The sequence below is a fragment of the Equus przewalskii genome, chromosome 16 (assembly GCF_037783145.1).
Source record: "Equus przewalskii isolate Varuska chromosome 16, EquPr2, whole genome shotgun sequence".
NCBI lineage: Eukaryota > Metazoa > Chordata > Mammalia > Perissodactyla > Equidae > Equus > Equus przewalskii.
The window spans coordinates 6,663,993-6,689,069 of record NC_091846.1 but is presented as its reverse complement, the minus strand read 5'-3'; the positions used below and the strand labels follow the sequence as shown (position 1 = coordinate 6,689,069).

Below are 25,077 nucleotides of genomic sequence, written 5' to 3'. Positions count from 1 at the left end.
GGGAGGCCTGTTCGCCTTTTGAACTCGGGGCTGATTCCTCTTTGCTGTTCCACAATCCCACAGCAGCACTGCGAGCAGAGAGGAGACGCTGGCCCCGCCACCTGCGTGGCCCCTCGGCTGAAGCTAGTGGTGGGGTTTTGGTTCCTGATTCCAGGATGGGATGGGCCAATGGAAAGCATGGCAGCCAATATTTAGGGTCCTGTTTTGTGCTGCACCTCGAGGCTCCAGAACCTTCCTTGGGCCCTAGACTTGCCCTCAGCGAATTCAGAACCCAAAGTGGAGCTTAACAGCATACTCATAAATTCTGCTTCCGCTTATGGTGTTGCTGGAGAAAAGTGGTCTCTGTTAGGATGAAGTCATTTTGAGCACTTGCAGTTTCGCAGTGCGCTTGTTAAAAATGTGGTTTCCTGGGGCCCTTCCCCAGGGCTGCTGTGCAGGCAAATTTATATGGTCACGGTGGGGAACTATGGGCCTAGGCCTTGATCCCTGACCCTGTGGTGTGAAAACCAGGAGCCGAAGGCCCCAAAGTGAAAGAAATCACACATCATCATTTACTGAGGGCTGATGAAGGCGAAAGAGCTTTATTTCTGTAAACAGACGAGCAATCGCAGTTGACAAAAGCATGGTCAGGTTCTAGTGAATGAACCGCCCAGCTGTTCACCCTGATTTGGACATTTGAGGGTTTAGCTATAAATAAGCACACGACAATGAAAACAGTTCTGTAGAAATAGACAGACAGGTGTGAACTTCCCACCGCCGCACAGAGGTCCTCCCTGAAGAAGACGCACAGAGGACTCCTGGGGTGGGAACCAAGCTGAGGCCTAAAGAAGAAAGAATCAGGTGCCATTAGCACAAAAAGTCTGTTCTCAAAATGTTATAATAAAAATGATTTCTCTGGTTCGAGGTCGACTCATTTACCACCTCGTTCCACAAGTGTTTATGAAATGCCTGTCTTCCAAGCACTCGCAGGCTGCCAGGACGCAGCTGAACGAGACCCAGTCCTTGCCTCCCGGAGCTCCCGGGCGAGTGGAGCAGACAAGCAGAGGACGTGGCTGCTAAGTGTGGTGACAAGGTAGCACAGGGCCCTGAGCCAGCCTCGGTTCTCCCAATCCTGCCGTAGGTGTGCGTGTGAGAATGTGTGTGTATTTGTGTCTGTTTGTGTGTGTGCGTGCGTGCACATGGGCTGCCTGGACACACAAACCCATCAGACTTGCTCCCAGACCTGGTCAAGCGTCTGAACTTTAGCTTCCAGACCTGAAATCTCTCACTTTGGGAAATTATGACTTCTAAGAATTTAGCGTCCGACAAACATTCTTTTCCCTTGAAGGATATTTTTCAGTTAAATCAATATACGCCACATTCGAGAATAAGTTCTTTAAAAGTGTTGCCTTTGATCCTTTTTGGAGTGGGAGGGAGGGGAGAAAGAAAGAAAAAAAAGAAAAAGGTAACAACAACAACAACAAACAAAACCTCAGGTGCCACAAGCTGAGTAAACCCCGGGAAGACAAGGGCTGAGCTGACTCTCTCGCCGCTTGGTGCTTAAGCTAATAAACCCGACTATCTTGAAGAGTAAACACCATATTGTTTTGCCAACTATTAGATTTTTACTACTCTCCAATAAACTGAGTAGTTATTCATTTCAAATAATATTCCACTCATTGTTTCCTAAAGATTAGCAATTGAAAGAGATGTCAACAATTTTCACTCTTTAAATTAAGTATAATAGGCTTTTATAGCACAGTATAAAGATATCGAAGGGAAAGGCTGCCATCACAGCAGCTCGATTTTTCTTTTATCTATCAACACAGCTCCAATTTGACACTTGCGAGCAGAGGAAGCTTGTAAAGAGCCCACAGCCCCCATAAAGCCGGTCACACGTGGATTAGTCTTATGGCTCGCTTTGGGCACAGTAAAGTGATCATTTAATTAACTAATGGGGCTGTAAGCACGAAGGTTTATCTAATTGGTTCTCTTCTCCTCTGCCTCCTGGTGATTCTAGCCCTCGGTGTTTACACACTAGTAATAGCCTGGGCCTGGACGGATCCCGACAGGGCATTTGGTACAGGCGTCCCCCGACTCCGCTGGCTCCTGTTTGGGGTGTTTCTGTGGAGTTGTGACATCCTTGTTGTTCCAAAAGGAAAACAGGGCAGTTAATCAGAGTGAGTTTTGAACAGTTTCACAGGGGCTGCCCCCACTCCCCCTTAGTATGTTGTCAATGCACATTTTAATAATGTAGCTGCCCGATGGTGTTGTGCGTCTGCGTCTGTGCATATATGCGCCTGTTTACACATGGGAGAGTGAGTGTGTGTGGGTATGCTCGTGTTTGCGCGTGTACAGCATAGTGGATCTGGGGGACACTTTCAACTCTGCGTACCAGCTTCATGTCTGACCTGGCTGGTGCGGCAGGAGGAAGGGCAGGCTGGGCAGAGACCCCTGGGGGCAAGAGGTGGGGGTCGGGCCTCCCTCCCAGCTCCCAGGATGGCCCTTCCATAGCCCTCTCACCCTTAAATTATCGGCATTTCTTTCGAGTCTGTCCACTCGTTCCACCACCCTGCAGGCCACTTCTGCAGTCCCCATGCTCAGCCCACCTCGCCCAGAGGGGCAGCTCGGAAGAAGAGAAAGGTTCCTCCCACAGCGCCGCGCCCCTTGGGCCTTGCTCGGGGCAACTGCAGTCCTAGCTGGGAAATGGCACCCTGACCCAAGGCTAAGCTCTCTTCTTCAGGGTCCCAGGAGGCCACTAGGTCAGTTTATGGTTCTGGGGCTTAGACACCAAGAGGGTGAGCCCTGGGAGGGGCGTCATGTCCATGGGGGGCCCAGGCCAGCTCAGACAGGCATGCTGGATGGATGAAAGCTCTCGGTTGAAATACATACTCTCGAGGCTGGAGTGCCCCTCAGAAGGTCACTGCTGGCTTTTATTCAGGGTAGTACTTGCCGTGGGGCAGTCGGGGCCTACGAATGGGCTTATTTCCAGATTTCAGTCCTAATGGAAGCTGTCATCACACGGTGGTCCCAAAGCCACTACCCAGCTTTGAATTCTGGTGACTCCTGTACTCACCCAGAGCACCCCTCAGCCTCCCGGATCCTAGCGGCTGAGCACGGGGAGGCTGGAGGGTTCGGAGTCCGAGCTGGGCCGGCAGAGGGCAGAAAGGAGTCGCCCTGAGAGTCCCAGCATCCTGAGATTCTCTCCGCTGCTTTCCCTTCCCGGCTTCTTCTCCGAATGACCGAATGACCCACCCACTCGAGGACTTTTCGAATTCCCAGGGCAGTTTTTATAAGATATTGATGCCTAGACTATACCCCAGAAACTGGGATTTCTGTTGTTCTGGTAATTTCTCTTTAAAATGTTTTCGAAAAGAGAAAGACTTTAAAAAATTGTGGTGAAATATACATAACACTAAATTTACATTTTAACGTTTTTTTTTTTAGGGAGATTAGCCCTGAGCTAACACCAGCCACCAATCCTCTTATTTTTGCTGAAGAAGATTATCACTGAGCCGACATCTTCGCCCATCTTCCCCCATTTCCTATGTAGGACACCATCACAGCATGGCTTGATGAGCAGCGCCGGGATCCGAACTGGTGACCCCTTGGCCACCACAGCAGAGTGAGTGAACTTATCCGCTTTGCCATGGCAGGCCCCCTTTTAACCACTTTTAAGTGTGTAGTTCCATGGCATTAAGTACATTCTCACTGTGGTACAGACATCACCACTATGCATCTCTTGAATTCTTCTGATCTTGCAAAGCTGAATCTCTGTCTCATTAAACAACAGTTGCACACTCCTTCTTGCCCCCAGACCCTGACAACCACCGTTCCTTCCATCTCTATGAATTTGACTCTAAGTGCCTCATATGAGTGGAATCGTACAATATTTGCCCTTTAGTGTCTGGCTTATTTCACGTAGCATAATGTCTTCACGGTTCATCCAATGTTGCAGCATGGGTCAGAATTTCCTTCCATTTTAAGGCTGAATAATATTTAATTATGTGTATATACCACATTTGTTTATCCATTTATCTGTCACTGGATATTGGGATTGTTTCCATCTTTTGGCTATTGTGAACAATTCTGCTGTGAAGATAGGTGTACAAATCTCTCTTTGAGTCCTTGTTTTCAATTCTTGGGCATATATACCTAGAAGTGGAATTGCTGGATCATACGGTAATTCCCTGTTTTTCTTAGCAGGACCTGCCACACTGTTTTCCATAGCAGCTGTATCGTCTCACGTTCCCACTAACAACGCATAAGGGTTCCAGTTTCTCTGCATTTCTTGGCAGCACTCGCTATTTTCTGTTTGTTGTTTGATAACAACCATGCTAATGGATGTGAGGCGATATCTCATTGTGGTTTTGATTTGCGTTGGGGATTAATGACTTAAAAAGTTCCCCAGGGGGTGCCAGTGAGCACCCAGAGCTGACAACCATTGAGTAAATGACTATCATTCATTGAGCGCGTACTATCTGCCAGGCACTGTTCTAAGTACTCCTTTACTCCCCACAACACTCAGTGAGGGAAGAACTATTCTCTTTCCTACAGATGAAAAAATCAAGCATGCAGAGGTGAAAATCGCTCAGCTAGCAGGTGGCGGGGCCAGAATTCAAGTGCGGATCTGTGGGCCCCAGAGCCCCCGCCTCTCAGCAACTTTGCTGTTTAGCCCTGGGCTAAACGAGCTCATTGAGGGATCCTTCCACTTCAGGAAGAGAAGGTGTCAAGGGACACAGGGTAGCTCCAATTTGCGTGGGGTCAATGTGGGCTAAAAACAATATCAAATGAAATCTTTACTTTCCTGCTTGAAAGGAATATTTTTTCCACAATACATTTTTAGTAAGGAGGTTTAATAAAGAAGAGTTGTTTAATTTTAAATAATCGTAATTCTTTCCCTTTTAATTAACAGTTTAATAGTTATTTTATAATCATTTATTCAAGTAAAACTCAGGCCTATGTGATTTCAGAGGCCAGAAAAATCCATTTTGTTGGATCCATTTCGTTGATGTCTCCTGTTCTTACTGAGGGAGAACGGGGCCGTGTGACAGAATTTGAGTGTGACAACACTGCCATCTCGTGGGAAATGGAAATGTGGCTGTTTATACCTATAGTAACGTAGTCCTGAAGCTAGGATTAAGAATTTCTGTCCACAGAACTGTCTTAGATCCATCTCTGGTCAAGGGGAGATAAAACTCATGTTCTATCAAAAGTAATTCATACTATTGGAGCCCAAAGTAGCATCATGCCCCCTGAGTGACAGAGGCAATGGCATTACCGTCCTTGTTCCCTTTGCCATTCCCAGACGCTACTACCCAGAGGGCAAGTGTGGCTGGAGCCCCTGGGGCGCTGGTGGGAGGCGAATTATACCAGCAACCATGCTCCCCCTCTACCCACAAGGTCAGGGAAGAAAAATCTGAGCCCGGGGCGTACCCTAATTGTCTTTAGTTTTAGAAGGTCTGGAATGGGCAGGAATCTTCCTCTCTCTCTCCTGCTTCCCTCCCCTTCTCCTCCTCCTTTTTCTTCACAACCACTTTATTGAAATATAATTCATACACCATACAATTCACATATTTAAAGGTACAATTCAGTGATCTTTTTTGTATATTCACAGAGTTGTGTAATCATCGCCATAGTCAATTTCAGAGCATTCTCATCACTCCAAAAACAAATCCATGCCCTTTGGCCATTTCCCTCCAAACTTCCCATCTCTCTGAGGCCCTGCCCCAACCACTCATCTACTTTCTATTTTATTTTTTTTAAATTTTAAAAATATGGTTGCATATGAATCCCACTTATTTATTTTTGTAGTTGAGATATAATTGACATATAACTTTTTATTAGTTTCAGGTGAACAATATAATGATTTGATATTTGTATACACAAAATGATCACCACAATAAGTCTAGATAACATCCATCACCATACACAGTTACAAATTGTTTTCTTGTGATGAGAACTTTTAAGATCTACTCTCTTAGCAACTTCCAAATATACGATATAGTATTGTTAACTAGGCTGCACGTCGCATCCCCGAGACTTATTTATTTTGTGACCGGAAGTTTGTACTGCACTACTTTACTTTTTGTCCCTATGGATTTGTTTATTCTGGGCATTTAATATAAACACAATCATAAAATTATGTGGTCTTCTGTGAATAATTTCTTTCACTTACAAAGTTTTCAAGTTTCATCCATGTTTTAACATCTATTGATACTTCATTCCTCTTTATTGCTGAAGAGTATTTCATGGTATGGATATACCACTTTTTATTTATCCATACATTAGTTGATAGCCAGTAGGGTTTTTTCCCTTCAGTTTTTGGCTACTATGAATAACGCTGCCAGGAATACTTGTGTACACATTTTTGTGTGAACATATGTTTTCATTTCTATTGTTGTGTATACCTTGGAGTGAAATTGCTGGATCAAATAGTAACTTTATGTTTAATATTTTGAAGAGTCATCAGACTGTTTTCCAAAGTGGTTGCACCATTTTGCATTCCCACCCACAGTGTATGAGGGTTCCAATTTTTCCACATTGTCAATAACAACATCCTAGTGGGTGTGAAGTGGTATCTCATTGTGGTTTTGATGCTCATTTTCTTAATGGCTAAGGATGTTGAACATCTTTTCATGTGCTTGCTGGCCATTTATATATCTTCTTTGCAGAAATATCCATCCTCAATATTCAAATCCTCTGCCCATTTAAAACTGGCTTATTTGTCTTCTTGTTATTGAGTTGTAAGAGTTCTTTATATATTCTAGGTAAAATTCTCTAATCAGATACAAGATTTGCAAATTTTTTTTCCCCATTCAGTGGGTTGTCTTTTCACTTTCTTAATTGTGTCTTTTGAAGTGCAAAAGTGTTTAATTTTGATGAAGTTCAACTTACCCATTTTTTCTTCTGTTACTGTACTTTAGGTCTTATAGCTAAGAAAACTTTGCCAAATCTGAAGTCATGAAGATTTACTCATATGCTTTTTCCTGAGTTTTATAGTTTTTACTCTCTCTTTTCTTTTGATTTGTTACATTCATATATTGCAATATATTTACCACTATCGCGTTGGCTAACACCTCCGTCACATCACATAATTATTATTTCATTTTGTGGCAGGAATATTTAAGATCTAGTCTTTTAGCAACTTTGAAGTATATACAGTAGGCCCCCCTTGTCCGTGGTTTGGCTTTCTGAGGTTTCAATTACCCATGGTCAGCTGCATCCAAAAGTATTAAATGGAAAATTCCCCAAATAAACAATTTGTGCGTTTTAAATTGCACCCTGTTCTGAGTAGCTGTTGAAATCTCCCACCGTCCTGCTCTGTCCTGCCTGGGACGTGAACCATCCCTTTGTCCAGCGGATCCACACTGTATATGCTACCCGCTGTTAGTCAGTAGCAGACTTCATTATCAGATCAATCATCACGGTACAGCGTTCGGTGCTATCCGTGGTTTCAGGCATCCACTGGGGGTCTTGGAACGTATCCCTGTGGATAAGGGGGGACTATGGTAATCCAGTATTGTTGACTATAATCACAGTGCTGTGCATTAGATGTCCAGGACTTATTCATCTTCCAACTGCAAGTTTGTACACTTTGACCAACATCTCCTCAATCTCCCCATCTCCCATCCCATGGTAACTAGCATTCTACTCTTAGTTTCTACAACTTCAGCTTTTTAGATTCCACATGTAAGTGATATCATACAGCATTTGTCTTTTTCTCTCTGACTTATCTCACTTGGCATAATGTCCTCAAGGTCCATCCATGTTGTCACAAATGGCAGAATGTCCTTTATCAGGGCTGAGTAATATTCCATTGTGTGTGTGTGTATATATACACCACAACTTCTTTACCTGTTCATCTGTTGACAGACATTTGTGTTGTTTCCATGTCTTGGCTGTTGTGAATAAGGCTGCAGTGAACTTGGGAGTGCAGCTATCTTTTCGAGATTCTGTTTTCATTTCCTTTGGATATATATACCCAGAAGCGGAATTACTAGATTATATGTTAGTTCTATTTTTATTATTATTTTTTAATTGAGGTAACATTGGTTTATAACATTATATAAATTTCAGGTGTACACCATTATATTTCGATTTCTGTGTAGGTTACATCACATTCACCACCCAAAGACTAATTACAGCCCATCACCACACGTGAGCCTAATTGCCCCTTTCACCCTCTTCCTTCCCCCCTTCCCCTCTGGTAACCACAAATCCAGTCTCTGTCTCTGTGTGTTTGTTTGTTGTTTTTATCTTCTACTTATGAGTGAGATCACATGGTATTTGACTTCTTGACTACATCTTCTTGATCCATTCATCCCTTGGTGGGTACCTAGGTTGTTTCCAAGTCTTGGCTATTGTGAATAATGCTGCAATAAACACAAGGGTGCATATATCTTTATGCATTCATGTTTTCATGTTCTTTGGATAAATACTAAGCAGTGGAATAGCTGTATCATATGGTAGTTCTATTCTTAATTCTTTGAAGAATCTCCATACTGTTTTCTATAGTGGCTGCACCAGTTTGCACTCCCACCAGCAGTATGTGAGAGTTCTCTTCTCTCCACATCCTCTCTGACACTTGTTATTTCCTGTCTTGTTAATTATAGCCATTCTGACAGACTTGAGGTGATATCTCATTTTGGTTTTCATTTGCATTTCCCTAATAATTAGTGATGTTGAACATCTTTTCATGTACAGGTCAGCCATCTGTGTATCTTCTTTGGAAACATGTCTAATCAGATCTTTTGCCCATGTTTAAATTGGGTTGTTAGTTTTTTTTATTGTTGAGATGTATGAGTTTTTAAATATATTTTAGATATTAACCCCTTATCGATATATAGTTTGCAAATATCTCCCAGTTGTCTTTTCATTTTGTTGATGGTTTCCTTTGCTGTTCAGAAGTTTTTAGTTTGCTGTAGTCCTGTTTGTTTATTTTTTCTACTGTTTCCCTTGCTCAGTCAGACTGGTACTTGAAAACAAGCTGCTAAGACTGATTTCAAAGAGCCTACTGCCCATGTTTTCTTCTAGAATTTTCATGGTTTCAGGTCTTACATTCAAGTCTTTAATCCATTTTGAGTTGACTTTTGTGCCTGGTGTAAGGTAATGGTCTACCTTCATTCTTTTGCATGTGGCTGTCCAGTTTTCCCAACTCTATTTGTTGAAGAGACTCTCCCTTCTCCACTGTATGGTCTTGGCTCCCTTGTAGAAAATTAATTGTCCATAGATGTGTGGGTTTATTTCTTGGCTCTCGATTCTGTTCCATTGATCTGTGTGTCTGTTTTTGTCCCAGTACCATGCTGTTTTGATTACTGTAGCTTTGTAGTATATTTTGAAGTCAGGGAGTGTGATACCTCCAGCTTTGTTCTTTTTTCTCAGGATTGCTTCAGCTATTCAGGGTCTGTTGTTGCCCCATATGAATTTTAGGATTCTTTGTTCTATTTCCATGAAGAATGTCATTGGCATTGAATCTGTAGATTGCTTTAGGTAGTCTGGACATTTTAACTGTGTTTATTTTTCCAACCCATGTGCATGGAATACCTTTCCATTTCTTTATGTCATCATCGATTTCTTTCAGGAATGTACTACATTTTTCATTGTATAGGTCTTTCACCTCCTTGGTTAAATTTATTCCTAGGTATTTTATTCTTTTTGTTGCGACTGTAAATGGGATTGTATTCTTGAGTTCTTTTTCTGTTAGTTCATTATTAAAGTATAGAAATGCAACCGATTTTTGTAAGTTTATTTTGTATCCTGAAACTTTGCTATAGTTGTTGATTATTTCTAATAGTTTTCCAATGGATTCTTTAGGGTTTTCTGTATATAGAATCATGTCATCTGCAGACAGTGAGTTTCACTTCTTCATTGTTAATTTGGATACCCTTTATTTCTTTTTCTTGCCTAATTGCTCTGGTCAAAACCTCCAGTACTATGTTAAATAAGAGTGGTGATAGAGGGCATCCTTGTCTCGTTCCTGTTCTCAGGGGGATGGCGCTCAGTTTTTGCCCATTGAGTATGATGTTGGCTGTGGGTTTGTCATATATGGCCTTTATTATGTTGAGGTACTTTTCTTCTATCCCCATTTTGTTCAGAGTTTCTATCATAAATGGCTGTTCGATCTTGTCAAATGCTTTCTCTGCATCTATTGAGATGCTCATGTGGTTTTTATTCCTCAATTTGTTGATGTGGTGTATCACGTTGATTGATTTGCAGATGTTGAACCATCCCTGTGTCCCTGGTATGAATCCCCCTTGATCATGATGTATGATTCTTTTGATGTATTGCTGAATTCAAGTTGCCAAAATTTTGTTCATAATTTTTGCATCTATGTTCATCAGCAGTATTAGCCTGTAGTTCTCCTTCTTTGTGCTGTCCTGGTCAGGCTTTGGTACCAGAGTGATGTTGGCCTTGTAGAATGTGTTAGCAATTGTTCCATCCTCCCTAATTTTTTTGAATAGCTTGAAAAGTATAGGTATTAAATCTTCTCTGAAAGTTTGGTAGAATTCCTAAGGAAAGCCATCTGATCCTGGGGTTTTATTCTTTGGGATGCTTTCTATTGCTGTTTCAATCTCATTCCTTGTGATTAATCTGTTCATATTGTCTGCTTCTTCTTGACTTAGTTTTGGGAGATTGTAAGAGTCTAAGAATTTATCCATTTCCTTTAGGTTATCCATTTTGTTGGCATATAGTTTTTCGCAGTATTCTCTTACAATCTGTTATATTTCTGTGGAGTCTGTTGTTATTTCTCCTCTTTCATTTCTGATTTTGTTTATTTGAGCTTTCTCTCTTTTTTTCTTTGTAAGTCTGGCTAGGGGTTTGTTAATTTTATTTATCTTCTCAAAGAATCAGCTCTTTGTTTCATTGATCCTTCCTACTGCCTTTTTTGTTTCAATAGCATTTATTTCTGCTCTGATTTTTATTATTTCTCTCCTTCTGCTGACTTTGGGCTTTATTTGTTCTTCTTTCTCTAATTCAGTTAGGTGTAATTTGAGATTGCTTATTTGGGATTTTTCTTGTTTGTTAAGGTGTGCCTGTATTGCAATGAATTTTCCTCTTAATACAGCTTTTGCTGTATCCCATATGAGTTGGTATGGCATGTTATCATTTTCATTTGCCTCCAGATATGTTTTGATTTCTTCTTTAATTTCTTCAATGATCCATTGCTTGTTCAATAGCATATTGTTTAGTCTCCACATCTTTGTGCCTTTCTCAGCTTTTTTCTTGTAATTAATTTCTAGCGTTATAGCATTATGATCAGAGAAGATGCTTGTTATTATCTCAATTTTTTTAAACGTACAGAGGCTTGTCTTGTTTCCCAACATATGGTCTATGCTTGAGAATGTTCAGTGTGCACTTGAGAAGAATGTGTATTCTGCTGTTTTTAGATGGAGTGTTCTATACATGTCTATTAAGTCCAACTGTTTTAGCTTTTTGTTTAATTCCACTGTTTCCTTGTTGATTTTCTGTCTGGATGATCTGTCCAATGATGTGAGTGGGGTGTTGAGGTCCCCTACTATTATTGTGTTATTTTTAATATCTTCTTTTAGGTTTGTTAATAGGTGCTTTATGAACTTTGGTGCTCCTGTGTTGGGTGCATAGATATTTATAAGTGCTATTTCTTCTTGATGCAGTGTCTCTTTAATCATTATATACTGCCCCTCTTTGTCTCTCTTTACCTGCCTTATCTTGAAATCTACTTTGTCTGATATAAGTATTGCAACACTTGCTTTCTTTTGTTTGCCATTAGCTTGGAGTATCGTCTTCCACCCCTTCACTCTGAGCCTACATTTCTCGTTGGAGCTGAGGTGTGTTTCCTGGAGGCAGCAAATTGTTGGATCTTGTTCTTTAATCCACCTTGCCATTCTGTGTCTTTTTATTGGAGAGTTCAATCTGTTTATATTGAGGGAGATTATTGATGTATGAGGGCATAATGCTGTCATTCTGTTACGTGTCTTCCCATTTTCCTGCATTTCCTTTGTTTCTCGTCCTGTGTGTTTTGGTCTACTCCTTGACTTCTGCAGTTTCTTATGCTGTGTTTCTTAGTTTTTTTCTTATTTATTTTTTGTGTCTCTGTTGTGCTTTTTAGTTTAGTGGCTACCCTGAAGTTTGTATTCAGAGTCTTGTGCATAACATAGTCCATTGTCTGGTGACCTCTTATTTCCTTAGTCTAAACTGATTCAATCCTTTTCCTCCTCCCTTTTTAAGTTATTATTTTAATATCTCATTCAAACTTGTGTTGTGAGTTTGTGGTTAAAGTGACAAGATTGTCTTTGTTTTTGGTGTTTTCCTTCCCTTTATCCTAATGCTATAGTTGAATATTTGCTATTCTATTCTGATTCTGTCTGTCTCCTTAGTCTGTGTTTTGTGACCCCTTTCTCCATTTTTTTCTTTTTTCAGGTATGAGGGCCATCTTGAGGATTTCTTCTATGGGGGGTGTCTCATGGCTATGAAGTCCCTTAGCTTTTGTTTGTCTGGGAAAGATTTAATTTCTCCCTCATATCTGAAGGATATTTTTGCTGGATAGAGTATTCTTGGCCAAAGATTTTTATCTTTTAAAGTTTTGAATATAGCATTCCATTTCCTCCTAGCTTGTAAGGTTTCTGCAGAGAAATCCACTGAAAGTCTGATAGGGGTTCCTTTGTAGGTTATTTTCTTCTGCCTTGCTGCCCTGAGTAGTCTTTCTTTGTCATTCATTTTTTCCAGCTTTACTACTATATGCTTTGTAGTAGGTCTTTTTCCATCGACAAATCTACAAGATCTGGAAGCTTCCTCCACACACATTTCTCTCTCATTCCCTAGATTTGGGAAGTTCTCTGTTATTATTTCTTTGAGCAGGCTTTCTGCTCCATTATCCTTCTCTTCACCTTTTGGGGTACCTATAATTCTTATGTTGCATTTCCTCATTGAGTCAGCTATTTCTCGGAGATTTTCTTCATTTCTTTTTAGTCTTAATTCTCTCTCCTCCTCTATCTGGAGCCATTTAACATGTCTATCTTCGATTATGCTGATTTGCTCCTCTACGGTGTCCACACGAGCATTCAGGGAATCCATATTTCGTTTTATCTCTTCCATTGTATTTTTCATCTCTAGTATTTCTGATCGATTCTTCTTTATAGTTTCAATCTCTTTTGTGAAGTAGCTCCAGAACTCATTGAATTATTTCTCTATGTTTTCTTTTACCTCATTGAGTTTTTTGATGATAGCTATTCTGAATTCATTGTCATTTAGTTTACTTATTTCTGAGTCTTCAGGACATAATTCTGGGTATTTATTGTTTCCCCTCTGGTCTGGAGATTTGATGAATTGCCAGATGCTGGAACTATGGGTCCTACCCATTGTGATATTATTCAGTTGCAGTTACAGCCTATTGCCACTAGATGGGGATCGAGAGCCACATATTCTGAGCCCTCCAACTTCAGCCGAGATGGCGAGGCACAGCATGGGTTGGGGGGGGGCACTTTCTCTTGCTTGCTGACCCCGGTTTCCCCATCAGCTCTCACTACCTGGTCTCCTGGGGTCTTGGCTTGATGAGGTCACCCCACGGGAAAGCTTTCACCCCGTTAGAGGGCTTCTCTCTAGGCTGCAAGTGCGCTAGGGAGTTCTGGATGATCCTGTGGATGCCCGACCCCTCCCCCACTCCTTCCCTCATGCAGCCTTCTGCAGCAGCAATCCCAGTCTTTAGGGGAGGGAGTGGAGTTCTCTCTTACCCTCTTCCAGCTCTTCTGAGGGGGCTCCAGCCTCTCCGCCCTCCATCATTTGGCTGCTGTGGGTCTCCAAGGATTCCTGTGCTATTAGGATTTTTTTGTTGGAATATGGTTGCTCCTTTTTGTTGTATGTTGGAGGGGAGAGAGTCCTGGGAAAGCTCACTCTGCCATGACGCTGATGTCACTTCCGAGATTATGGTTATTTTTTATGTTTTCCTTCCCTTTATCTTTAATGTTAGAATTTAGTGTTTGCTAGCCTGTTCTGATAGAGAACTGCAATTTTCTGATTTTGTCTGCCTATTTATTTCCTTGCTCAAGGCTTTGTAAACACTTTCTCTTTTCTTTTTTTTCAGGTATAAGGGCCTTCTAGATCATTTCTTGTTGGCGGCGGGGGGGGGGGGGTGGTCTTGTGATGATGAACTTCCTCAGCTTTTGTTTATCTGGAAAAGCTTTTATTTCTCCATCATTTCTGAAGGATATTTTTGTTATATACAGTATTCTTGGCTGAAAGTCTTTCAGTATTTTGAGTATATCATTCCACTCTCTCATAGACTGTAAGGATTCTGCTGAGAAATCCACTGAAAGTCTTGATAGGGGTTCCTTTGTATGTTATTTTCTTCTGCTTCACTGCATTTAATATTTTTTCTTTTTCACTTACTTTTTCAGTTTTAGTACTATATGCATTGGAGAAAGTCTTTTTACACTGATATAATTAGGAATGATAACTAGCTTCTTTTACTTGTAATTCCAGCTCCTTTTCCAGGTTTGTGAATTTCTCAGCTAGTATTTCTTTGAACAAGCTCTCTGCTCCTTTCTCCCTCCCTTCTCCCTCTTGAATATCTATAATCCTTATGTTGCATTTCCTAATTGAGTCAGATATTTCTTGGAGAACTTCTTTATTTCTTTTTAGTCTTAGTTCTCTTTCCTCCTCCACCTGAAGCATGTCTATATTTCTACCTTCCAGAATACCAGCTCTGTTATTTAAGGACTCCAGATTTTTCTTTACCTCATTCATTGTGTTTTTCATTGCCAACATTTCTGATTCGTTTTTCTTTATAGTTTCAAACTCTTTTGTGAATAATTGCCTCTGTTCATTAATTTTATTCCTGATTTCATTCAACTGTCTTTCTGAATTTTCTTGTATCTTGTTGAGTTTTTTAATAATAGTCATTTTGAATTCTCTGTCATTTAGATTGTAAATTTCTGTGCCTTCAGTATTGATTCTGGGTGCTTGCCATTTTCCTTCTGGTCTGGAGTATTAATATACCTCCCCATATTATTTGATGGGGTGGATTTGTGCATTTGCATATTGATAGTATCTGGTCACAGATTTCACCTCCTGCTACTGGGTGGGGGCAGGAGCTGTGTATTCTGAGCCCACCATGATCTCTGGCATCTTTGGAGTCTATGCTGACAGGGCCCATCTCTGATTGCCCACTCACAGCTGCTGCTTTACTAACGAATGTGCATGTGCTTGGGTGGCGGTCTGTCGCTCTGGCTGACCAGTCAAGCTGGTGCATTGGGTGTGGGAGAAGGACGCTTTCTTTCACATGCATGATCCCGGGGATGTTCTCACTCTGATATCACTATCTACCCTCCTGAGGTGCTGACTTGATGAAGACACCCCTGCAATAGCTTAGTCTCCTCTGTGTGGAGCTTTCCCATGGCTGGGAGGCAATTCAGAGAGCAAAGGTGTTCCCACAGAAAGCCACCCCTCCCCACTCTCTTTTCAGAGCTGCACACAATCCCACATTCTAGGTTGCTGCCAGGGAGGGAGAAGAGATCCCCTTACCTTCTTCCACTGCCTCCTGTTCCAGCACCTCCACCTTCAGACATATGGCTGCATGGGTCTCTCAGATGTCTATTGTGTTGTGTGATTGTCCTCTGTTGGTTTATGAATATCCTTTTCATTGTATCTTAGTGGGGAGTCTAAAAGAAGAGCTCACTCAACCATGATGCTGACATCACTCTATGTGTATGATCCTTTTAATGTGCTGTTGAATTCAGTCTGCTAACATTTTGTTGAGAATTTTTGCATCTATATTCATCAGGGAGTTTGGCCTACGGTTTTCTTTTCTTGTAGTCTTTTTATCAGGCTAACATTTGTTAGCAGGGTAATGCTGGCCTTGTAAAATGAGTTTGGGCGTGTTCCTTCCTCTTCATTTTTTCAAAGAGCTTGGGAAGAATTGATGTTAATTCTTCTTTAACTGTTTGGTAGAATTGCCAGTGAAACCATCTGGTCCTGGGATTTTCTATATTGGGAGATTTTTGATTACTTATTTAATCTGCTTGCTCATTATTAGTCTGTTCAGAGTTTCTCTTTCTTTATGATTCAGTCTTGGTAGGTTGTATGTTTCTAGGAATTTATCCAATTTCTTCTAGGCTATCCAACTTGATGTATAATTGTTCATAGTAGACTCTTACAATCCTATGTGTTTCTGTGGTATCATTTTTAATGTTTCCTCTTTCCTTTTGCATTTTATTTATTTGAGTCCTCTCTCTTTTTTTTCTGTTAGTCTAGGTTAAAGGTTCATCAATTTTGCTTATCCTTTCAAAAAAGCAGCTCTTAGTTTTGTTAAGCTTTTTTTTTTTTTTTTTTTTTTCCTGGTCTCTACTTAATTTATTTCTGCTGTGATCTTTGTTATTTCCTTCCTTCTGGTAACTTTGGGCTTAGTTTGTTCTTCTTTTTCTACTTCCTTTAAGTGTAAAGTTAGGTTGTTTATTTGAGATCTTTCTTTTTTCTTAATATACACATTTATTGTTATAAACTTCCCTTTAAGAACTGTTTTTGCAGCATCCCATATGTTTTGATGTGCTGCATTTTCCTTTTCATTTGTTTTGAGAATTTTTTTATTTCTCTTTTGATTTCTTCTTTAACCTATTGGTTGTTCAGGAGTGTATTGTTTAGTTTCCCCATCTTTATAAATTTTCCAGCTTTGTTCTTGTTGTTGATTTCTAATTTCATACCATCGTGGTTGGAAAAGATATTTTTATAATCTCAATCTCATTAAATTTGTTAAGACTTGTTTTCTGGCTGAAGAATGTTCTGTGTGCACTTGAGAAGAATGTGTATTCTGCTGCTATTGGATGGAATGTTGTATATATGTCTGTCAGGTTCAAATATGGTTCAAGTCCAATGTATCCATGTTGATTTCCTCTCTGGATGATCTATCCATTGCTGAAAGTGGGGTATTAAAGTCCCCCACTATTATTGTTGTTGTTTATTTCTCTCTTTAGATTATTAGTATTTGCTTAATATATTTAGGTGCTCTGATGTTGGGTGTGCATACATTTATAATGGTTATATCTTCTTGATAAGGTGATCCTTTTTTCATTATATAATGACCTTCTTTGTCTTTTGTTACTTTTTTTGGCTTAAAGTCTATTTTGTCTGATATAAGTATAGCTACCGTTGCTTTCTTTTGGTTTCTACTCACATGGAATATCTTTTTCCATCCCTTCCATTTGAGCCTGGTTTGTCCTTAAAGCTGAAGTGAATCTCTTGTAGAAAGCATATAGTTAGGTCTTGTTTTTTAATCCACCCAGCCACTTTGTGCCTTTTGATTGGAGAATTCAACCCATTTACATTAAGAGTAATTATTGATATGTAAGGACTTACTAATGCCATCTTATTAATTTGCTGTTTTGTAGTTCCATTGTTCCTTTTTCTCCTCTCTTGCAGCCTACCTTTGTGAATTGGTGATTTTTCTTGCTGATATGCTTTGATTCCTTTCTCTTTATCTTCTATAAATTTATTATATGTTTTTGCTTTGTGGTTACCATGAAGCTCACATAAGACATCTTATAGATATAGCAGTCTATTTTATGCCGGTAGCAACTTAACTTCAAGTGCATACAAAAACACTAGACTGTTATTCCCTGTCCTTTTATGTTATTGATGTCACAATTTACCTATTTTTATATTGTGTATTTGTTAAAAAAATTATAGTGGCTGTAGTTATTTTCATATTCTTTTCCTTTAACTTTTATATTATAGTTAAGTAGCTAACACATCATCATATTACAGAATTACAGTTCTCTAGATCTGACTGTATATTTATCTTTACCATTGTGTTGTACATTTTCATATGTTTTTATGTTACTAATTAGTGTCTCTTCATTTAAGCTTAAAGAACTCCTTTCAGCATTTCTTGTAAGGCAGTTCTAGTGGTGATGAACTCACTCAGCTTTTGTTTGTATGGGAGAGATTTTATTTCTCCTTTATTTCTGAAGGATGACTTTGCCAGATATTCTCGGCTGGCAATTTTTTTCTTTCAGCACTTTGAATATATCATTCTACTTTCTCATGGCTTCTAACATTTCTGCTGAGAAATCTGTTGATAGTTTAATAGGGGTTCCTTTGTAGGTTAAAATATTTTTTTCTCTTGCTGATTTAGGATTCTTTTTTTGTCTTTGATTTTTGAAAGTTTCATTATAATGTGTCTTGGAGAGGATCATTTTGTATTGAAATAATGGGGTGATCTATTAAGTTCATTACCTTGGATGTCCAAGTCTCTTCCCAGGTTCAGGAAGTTCTCAGCTATTATTTTTTCAATAAACTTTCTTCTCTTCTCTTTTTGGAACTCCAATAATTCTGATATTTGTTCTTTTGATGGTGTCCCTTAGATTACCTAGGCTTGTTTTGCTCTTTTTTGTTATTTTTTTCTTTGTTCTCCTCTGACTGCGTTATTTCAAAGTTCTTATCTTCTAACGCACTGATTCTATCTTCTGTTTGGTCTATTGTGATATTGATGGTCTCTGTTGCAATTTTCATTTCATTCACTGAATTCTTAAGCTCCAGAATTTCTGTTTGGTTCTTTTTTATTATTTCTATCTCTTTGTTAAATTTCCCATGTTGTTCATGTATTGTTTTCCTGATTTTGTTGAGTTATCTTTCTGTGTTTTCTTGTAGCTCATTGAGTTTCCTCAAAACAGCTACTTTTAACTTCTTATCCAGTAAATTATAGATCTCCATGTCTTTGGATTTGATTACTGGAGGATGATCTTTTGTTAATGTCCAGTTTCCTTGATTCTTCACGTTCCTTGGAGTTTTGCATTGCTGTATTTTTCATCTGAAGTAGCAGACTCCTCCTCCAGTCTTTACTAGCTGCCTTCAGGCGGAAGGCACATTTCATTGGTCCTGCTTATATCTAGGGCCTCTTCCCACCTTGTTTTGATACACCTGCTCCATGCTTCTTGCTCCCTCTCATGGCGGAATTCTTAAGATGGTATGTCCTCTCACTATCTTACAACACACCAGCCTGGCTGCTGGAAACCTCTGTTTTGTTTTCCAGAAGGTGGCACTACAACTCAAGATTGTGGTTTCCCCCTTGCTTGATGATCTTGGTTTGATTCCTGTGTGTACTCCTTGTCTACTCTAGCTCACTGTCACTGCCACCCTCTGGAGTGTGCACAAGGAGCTGGCTGCAGAGTGCGGGGAGGTGTAAGTTTGGCATTGGGGAGTTGGGGATTCCAGTGAACTAGGTGAGGGGATCCTTGGGTGAGGTTTTCCCAGTGCCTGATAGGCAGGCTTCCTACTGGAGTCCAGAATGCAGTTAGCAGGAACTGTGTCCCTTCAATGCCCTCTGATATTCTTATCTGCCTCTTTCCTGATCTCCTCCCCTCTCCACTTGGTGCTTTCACTTTAATACTCTGGGAGAGAGATGGGTTTCTTTAGCAGCATCTTCCATAGCTGGGAAGCTGGGCAGTCACTCACTGCCTTTCTCTTTCCCCCACAGGAGACATCCCTGGCATCCTATAGCTCTCAGCTGTGCTACCTTGTGGTGAGAGGTGATACTGATAAAGTTCCTCTTACCCATTCCAATGTGTCCAAACTTGCATTTTTCTCTGTTTTGCACTAAAGGAGTGCTGGAACATCTCCTCTGTAAAACCTGGACTTCTGCAAAGGCTGTGGTTGTCTGCCTAAGTCAGAATTCTCCAGTTGCACCAAGAATGTGGCTGAATGGGGTTGAAGCTTGTTTATAGGCTCCTTCTGGTTCCACAGCCTGTCCCAAGGTCAGTCTGACTATCATCCAAAGCACAGGTGGGCAAGACTCTTCCCAGGACCTTTGGTGTCTAGTGCCTGATCTCGCATCTCCCACTTTTGTTCATGGATGGATAACGAATTTTAGTTGTTAAAGAGGGGACAGAAAGGAGGGATGTCTTTTGCTGCCATGATGCTGATATCACTCATTTTATCTCTTACGTTTAGGTCTTTAATCCCTTTTGAGTTATTTTTTTTGTGTTTGGTGTAAGGTAGGGATCCAACTTTATTCGTTTGCCTGTGGACACCCAGATATCCTAGGACAATTTGTTGAAAAGATTATTCTTCCCTCCCATTGAATTGTTTTGCACCCTCGATGAAAATCAATTGACTGTAATTGTGAGGATGTATTTCTGGACTGTCATTTCTTTTCCACTGGCTTATATGTCTATCTTTAGCCAGCACCACACTATCTCAACTACTGTAGCTTTGTAACAAGTTTTGAAATAGGGAAATATGAGTTCTCCAATTCTGTTCTTCTTTTCCAAAATTATTTTGGCTATTCTGGATCTCTTGAATTTCTATACACATTTTTGAATCAGCTTGTCAATTTCTGCAAAGAACCAGCTGAAATTTTGATGAGAATTGCATTGAATCTATAGATCACTTTGGGGAGTATTCCCATCTTAACAATAGTAAGTCTTCTGATCCATGAATATGGAATGTCTTTCCACATATATAGATCTTAAATTTTTTCCGACAATGTTTTACAGTTTTCAGAATACAAGTTTTGTACTTATTTTGTTAAATTTATTCCTAAGTATTTTATTCTTCTTGTTGCTATTATAAATGGAGTTGTTCATTTCATTTTTGGATTTTTTACTGCAAATATATGGAAATATAATTGATTTTTGCAAATTGATCTTGCATCCTGAAACTTTGCTGAACTTGTTTACTAGTTCTGATATATTTTAGTCGATTCTTTAGGATTTTCTACATATAAGACCATGTCATCTGTGCATAGAGATAGTGTTACTTCTTCCTCTCCAATTTACATTGCCTTCATTCTCTTGTTGAACTGGCTAGCCTGTTGCCCTAGCCTGGCTAGAACCTCAGGTACAATGTTGAATAGAAGTGGCATAGTAATCCTTCTTGAGGTCTGCCTGTGGTCACATTCAGCTGTTCGCCACCTGCTGGTATGTGACATCTTTGGATCAGAATAGTATCAAGGACTGGGTCCATGGCCAAATGCCAAAAGATTTTTCTTTCTTGGTAGATATCAATCTTTTAATCAATAGTCTTTAAGTATGACAGAAACAGCTGCTAATACACCTACCTATATCACTATCATAACCCAAATTCCTTCATCTTGACCAAAAATACTCTCCATAAAATACTGTCAAATATCTTCCCAAATCCATAAACATTATGTCTGTATTTGTTCTCATCTACCAGTCTAGCAACTTGATAGGCTCTCAAGAAAGGAAATTCATACACACACACACACACACACACACAAACACAAAAGGGTCTTCCTTTTTGCCTTCTTCAGTCTCCTAAAGCTGGACCAGGTTCAGCTGAAGATGTATGCATTCTATTTTCCAGATTAATCAGAATATAGAATGAGCTGCATTTGGTGCTGGGCATGTTTCGAGATCTGGCCTGTTTGGGTCCTTCAGAGTCACTAGCATGTGAAGCTTCTGGAAGCTGGGAGTCCTCTGTCTTGTTCACTTCTGTACTCCAGACCCCAGATGGTGTTTGCCACACAAGGAACACTCATTATATATTTGCTGAATGAGTGAATAAAAAGCACATTGTAGGCTTAGGGAGGGAGAGTGATGGAGTGGTTAGGAGGGTAGAAATGGAACCAGAGGGAGTCAGGAGTGGAGCTTGGTGAGAGGAGGAAGAGAGGCAGAGGCCATGTCAGCCCTGTTCACCACTGTGTCTTCCATGCTTGCTGGTGCCTGCAGTGGATGATGCTCAGTAAATATTGTTCTCATAAATTGATGAATATAAGAAACAGAGCAAGGAGTAGAGAGGCAAAATGAATAGAAAAGCATAAATATACTCAAAAGGTGAAAGAAGTGAAAGATCTGCAACTTCAATAGGTCTCCATCACGACTCATGAAAAACAGTCTCCAGGACCCGTCTACGAAACTCAGATTCTGCAGGGAGAGTGCGCTGGGCTGATCTGGCCACAGGACCAATGTTTTCTCCTCCTGGTCTTAGAATTTTCCCTTTATCTCTGCTTCTTTCGTACCCTAGTAAGCTGGGCTGAACAACTAGAGGTTAATATGAATATCTTTTCTCTCTTTCTCTTAAAAACCACAGCACTCAGGCTCCTTGCTTCACGGTTCCACTGCTCTGGGCCTTCCTCTGGCACCTTTCGGATTCCTAGAAGACTTCCAAGCCGAGAACACACCAAGACCAAGAGATATATAGAGAATGCTAAGAAGAAATGGGCCCTAGACTTCAAAATCCTCAAAGACCAAATGTCCCAAACTGAGTCTGCCCCCCCACCCTAATCAGCTTGGCCAAGACATCTCTCTTAGTTTCACTAATGCTCAGTGTTCTAATCTGTTGTTGCCAAAGGTCTCACCTCGGAATGCCGGTGCCTAGGGGTTTAGGGTCAAGGGTGTCCCTGCCAATATCTAAAGTGGCGGCAGAGGAAGCGAGTCCTCAAAGGAGAATGAGAGAGTAGGAGGGAAACCAGAGGAGTGCAGCATCAAAAAAGAAGAGTTCTAAGGGGGCAGGAAGAATCCACAGTACCAAATGCAGACAGGAGTCAAGAAAGATGAGGACTAAAAAGTGGGAACTGGGGACTCTGGGGCCTCTGTTCACGAAACCAGTTGCCATTCTCATGGAGCTGGGGGTGGGATAAAGATAGTAGGAAGTTAGGGAGCGAGTGGGAAATGAGGAGAGGAGAAAATGCCTCTCTATTTCAAGGGGTAGTGGAATGCAGGGCCATTTGATGAGAAGGAAAGGAAGGGAGGGGGCAGATGGTTCTAGAACAGTGCTCACAAGTCTGGAATAGCTGCGGAGAAGGATGAGCGAGAACGGGCGTACTGCCGGGCTGAGCTGAGAGGTCCTCTGAGTTGGGGTCCCTCAGCAGTGAGGCTGTGGGGTGTGGGGAAACCAGACGTCTGAGTGCGCCAGTGCCATGGGAGGTGGTGCTGCGGGACCGCCCAGCATCCTGGTTTGCTGGGTCTGTCGATAGCAGTGGCGGCTCCCACCTTACAGTCATCTGACATTGTGTGTGCAGGCACTCGGTGTCCACGAGGGCATTGCAGGAGAGTTTCCGAATGGTAACTGTGTCTCTGGTGACACAGCCTTCCTCCAGAACGCTAAGGGTCTGTGCACTGACCCCAAAAATATGCTATAGCTCAAAAGTGGTTGAAGTTTATTTCTGACTTAAGAAGTCCAAAACTGATGTTCCAGACCAGAGAAGAGCCCTCCTCCAGGCAGTGACTCGGGGCCCCAGGATCCCTCTGTCTTGTGGCTCCTTCATCTTCCACACGTGGTTTTATACTCCTCCGCATCAGCTGGCTGAGGGGGAAAAGCACAGAGGCCCGGCCACAGGAAGGTTTTTTGGGCCAGGCTGAGCGAGTGCATCAGTTCTGCCCACACGACCACACCTAACCAGAAGGAAGCCTGGCAGATATAATGTAGTTATGTGCCCAAGAAGAAACGGGTTTGGTGAACAGCAGGCAGCAATTCCTGCCATGGAATGGTGCAGAACGAAGGAATGAACAAGACCCCGGCAATGACCGCTGCCTCTCACAGAGCGTGTTAGCTCTCCTTACAGTCTGTACTTTGTCACCTAAGACTAGGAAACTGGCCTGGAAATACACGTGTTTGTCGGAGGTCCGTGGGCTCTCAGGACTGCCCCATTCTTGGCAGAAGCAGCGGCAGTGGAAGACAGCAGAAGCTGTTTTCTAAATTCTCAGCCACCACCTCAAACAGCTCAAACTCCAATCAGCATCCTCCTCAGGAAGAGCAGGGACCAGCGGGGTGCTCAGGCTTGGCCACAGCGGGAGGGTCCCAGGGTGGGTTGGTTTTACTGGGGCCAATTCAGACGGAGTTTACGTGGCATCAGCCCCGGGGCCTCGTCATGGCCTTGCGTGCGACGCTGCAGGGCCCAGGCCCCCCGAAGGCTGTGGCCATTTTCTTGGACTCCTTCTTGGCGTGGGGAGCTATGGGGAGGGGTCTTTCCTAGAGGAGGCCTGGCAGGGCTGGTGCACAGCCCAGGAAGAACCTCAGTGGGAGCAGCCTCCTGAACTGGAGGCAGGGGCGGGGTGACTGGCACCCCACCACCCTACACCCCTCCTGCACCCGGCATCGCTGACACTCCTCCCGCACGTCCACAGCCTCCGGCTGGCTTTCCAGCCCTTCTCTGCCTTGTCTAACCAATAGAGGGGTCAGGGCCGTGGTCCCTGCGCTCAGACGACCCAGCGCTGCGACCGGGAGTGAGCACCCCCGGCAAGCTGGCCCCGACGCCGCCCTGCCCCGGGCGTCCGCGAAGGTCCACATCTTCTCAGCGCGGGTCCTGCCAGTCTTCTCCTCCAGCCTGCGGTGGCGCTGACCGGACCCCCGGGGCCCCTTTCTCCAGGGACTCTCTTACCTCCATTTCTGCTCCTGTGCCCCGACTCGGCCATCTTCCCAGGGCTTCAGGGAACTCCCTGCCCCGTTGTAACGCGAGGCCCCGGGTGGGGGCGGTTGCTGTGAGCGAGTTGTCGTAGACGCCGAGCACCTGTTGGCAGCCGCTGCGGGGCCAGGGCTGCCCCCCACCCCTCCTGGCATCTATGGCCCTGCTTCTCAGCATCTGCAGGCAACACGCGCTGCCTGGGTTTTGTTTTTCACGCAATGTCCCTCTTTATCAGTGTCTATGCCAAAGGAGGGCCTATCTTACCATTTATGAGTTCCTTTAGGTACAGAGGGGTGATTTAACGGCTAATAACGACTACGATGGGTATCGCGTGTTGGGTGATCACTAGATTTTAGACATTTATCTCTGATCTCTAAAACGACCCGTGAAAGAGGATATTCCACTTATTTTCATTTTCTGGAGGAGGACCTGGGGGCTCCGAACGCTGAGAAGGGAATCCAGGGACGTTAGGCCTCAACGCCGCTCTCCGGGGCCGCCCTCCGGGCGCGCGGTTCTGCTTCCCTTGGCTGTGGGTGCGCGAGGCCGGCTCCTGCCCCGCCCGCCAGGGCCAAGGCTTCCCTTCCTCGGCACGCGAGGTCGGGGTCACGGGGCTCTCAGCAGCGGTGGCGCCGGCGTTTCTGGAGAGCAATGGCCTGAGCAACGCTTCCTTCCTCCCTTCTGGTGTCTGGCACACTGCCACTCCTCACGGGCAGCTTTCCTTCCATCCTACTGATCATTCAAGCAAAATATTTTTGTAGTTA

General features: G+C 42.2%; 1 long non-coding RNA gene across 1 annotated transcript; it reads right to left on the bottom strand.

Moving 5' to 3' along the window:
* Positions 1-555: 555 nt before the first annotated feature.
* On the bottom strand, positions 556-24,739 carry LOC139076417 (uncharacterized). Its single transcript, XR_011528019.1, has 2 exons — positions 24,293-24,739; positions 556-821 (listed from the first exon to the last, which is right to left on the bottom strand). It is a non-coding gene; the product is annotated as an uncharacterized lncRNA (long non-coding RNA).
* Between the last annotated feature and the right edge of the window lie 338 nt (positions 24,740-25,077).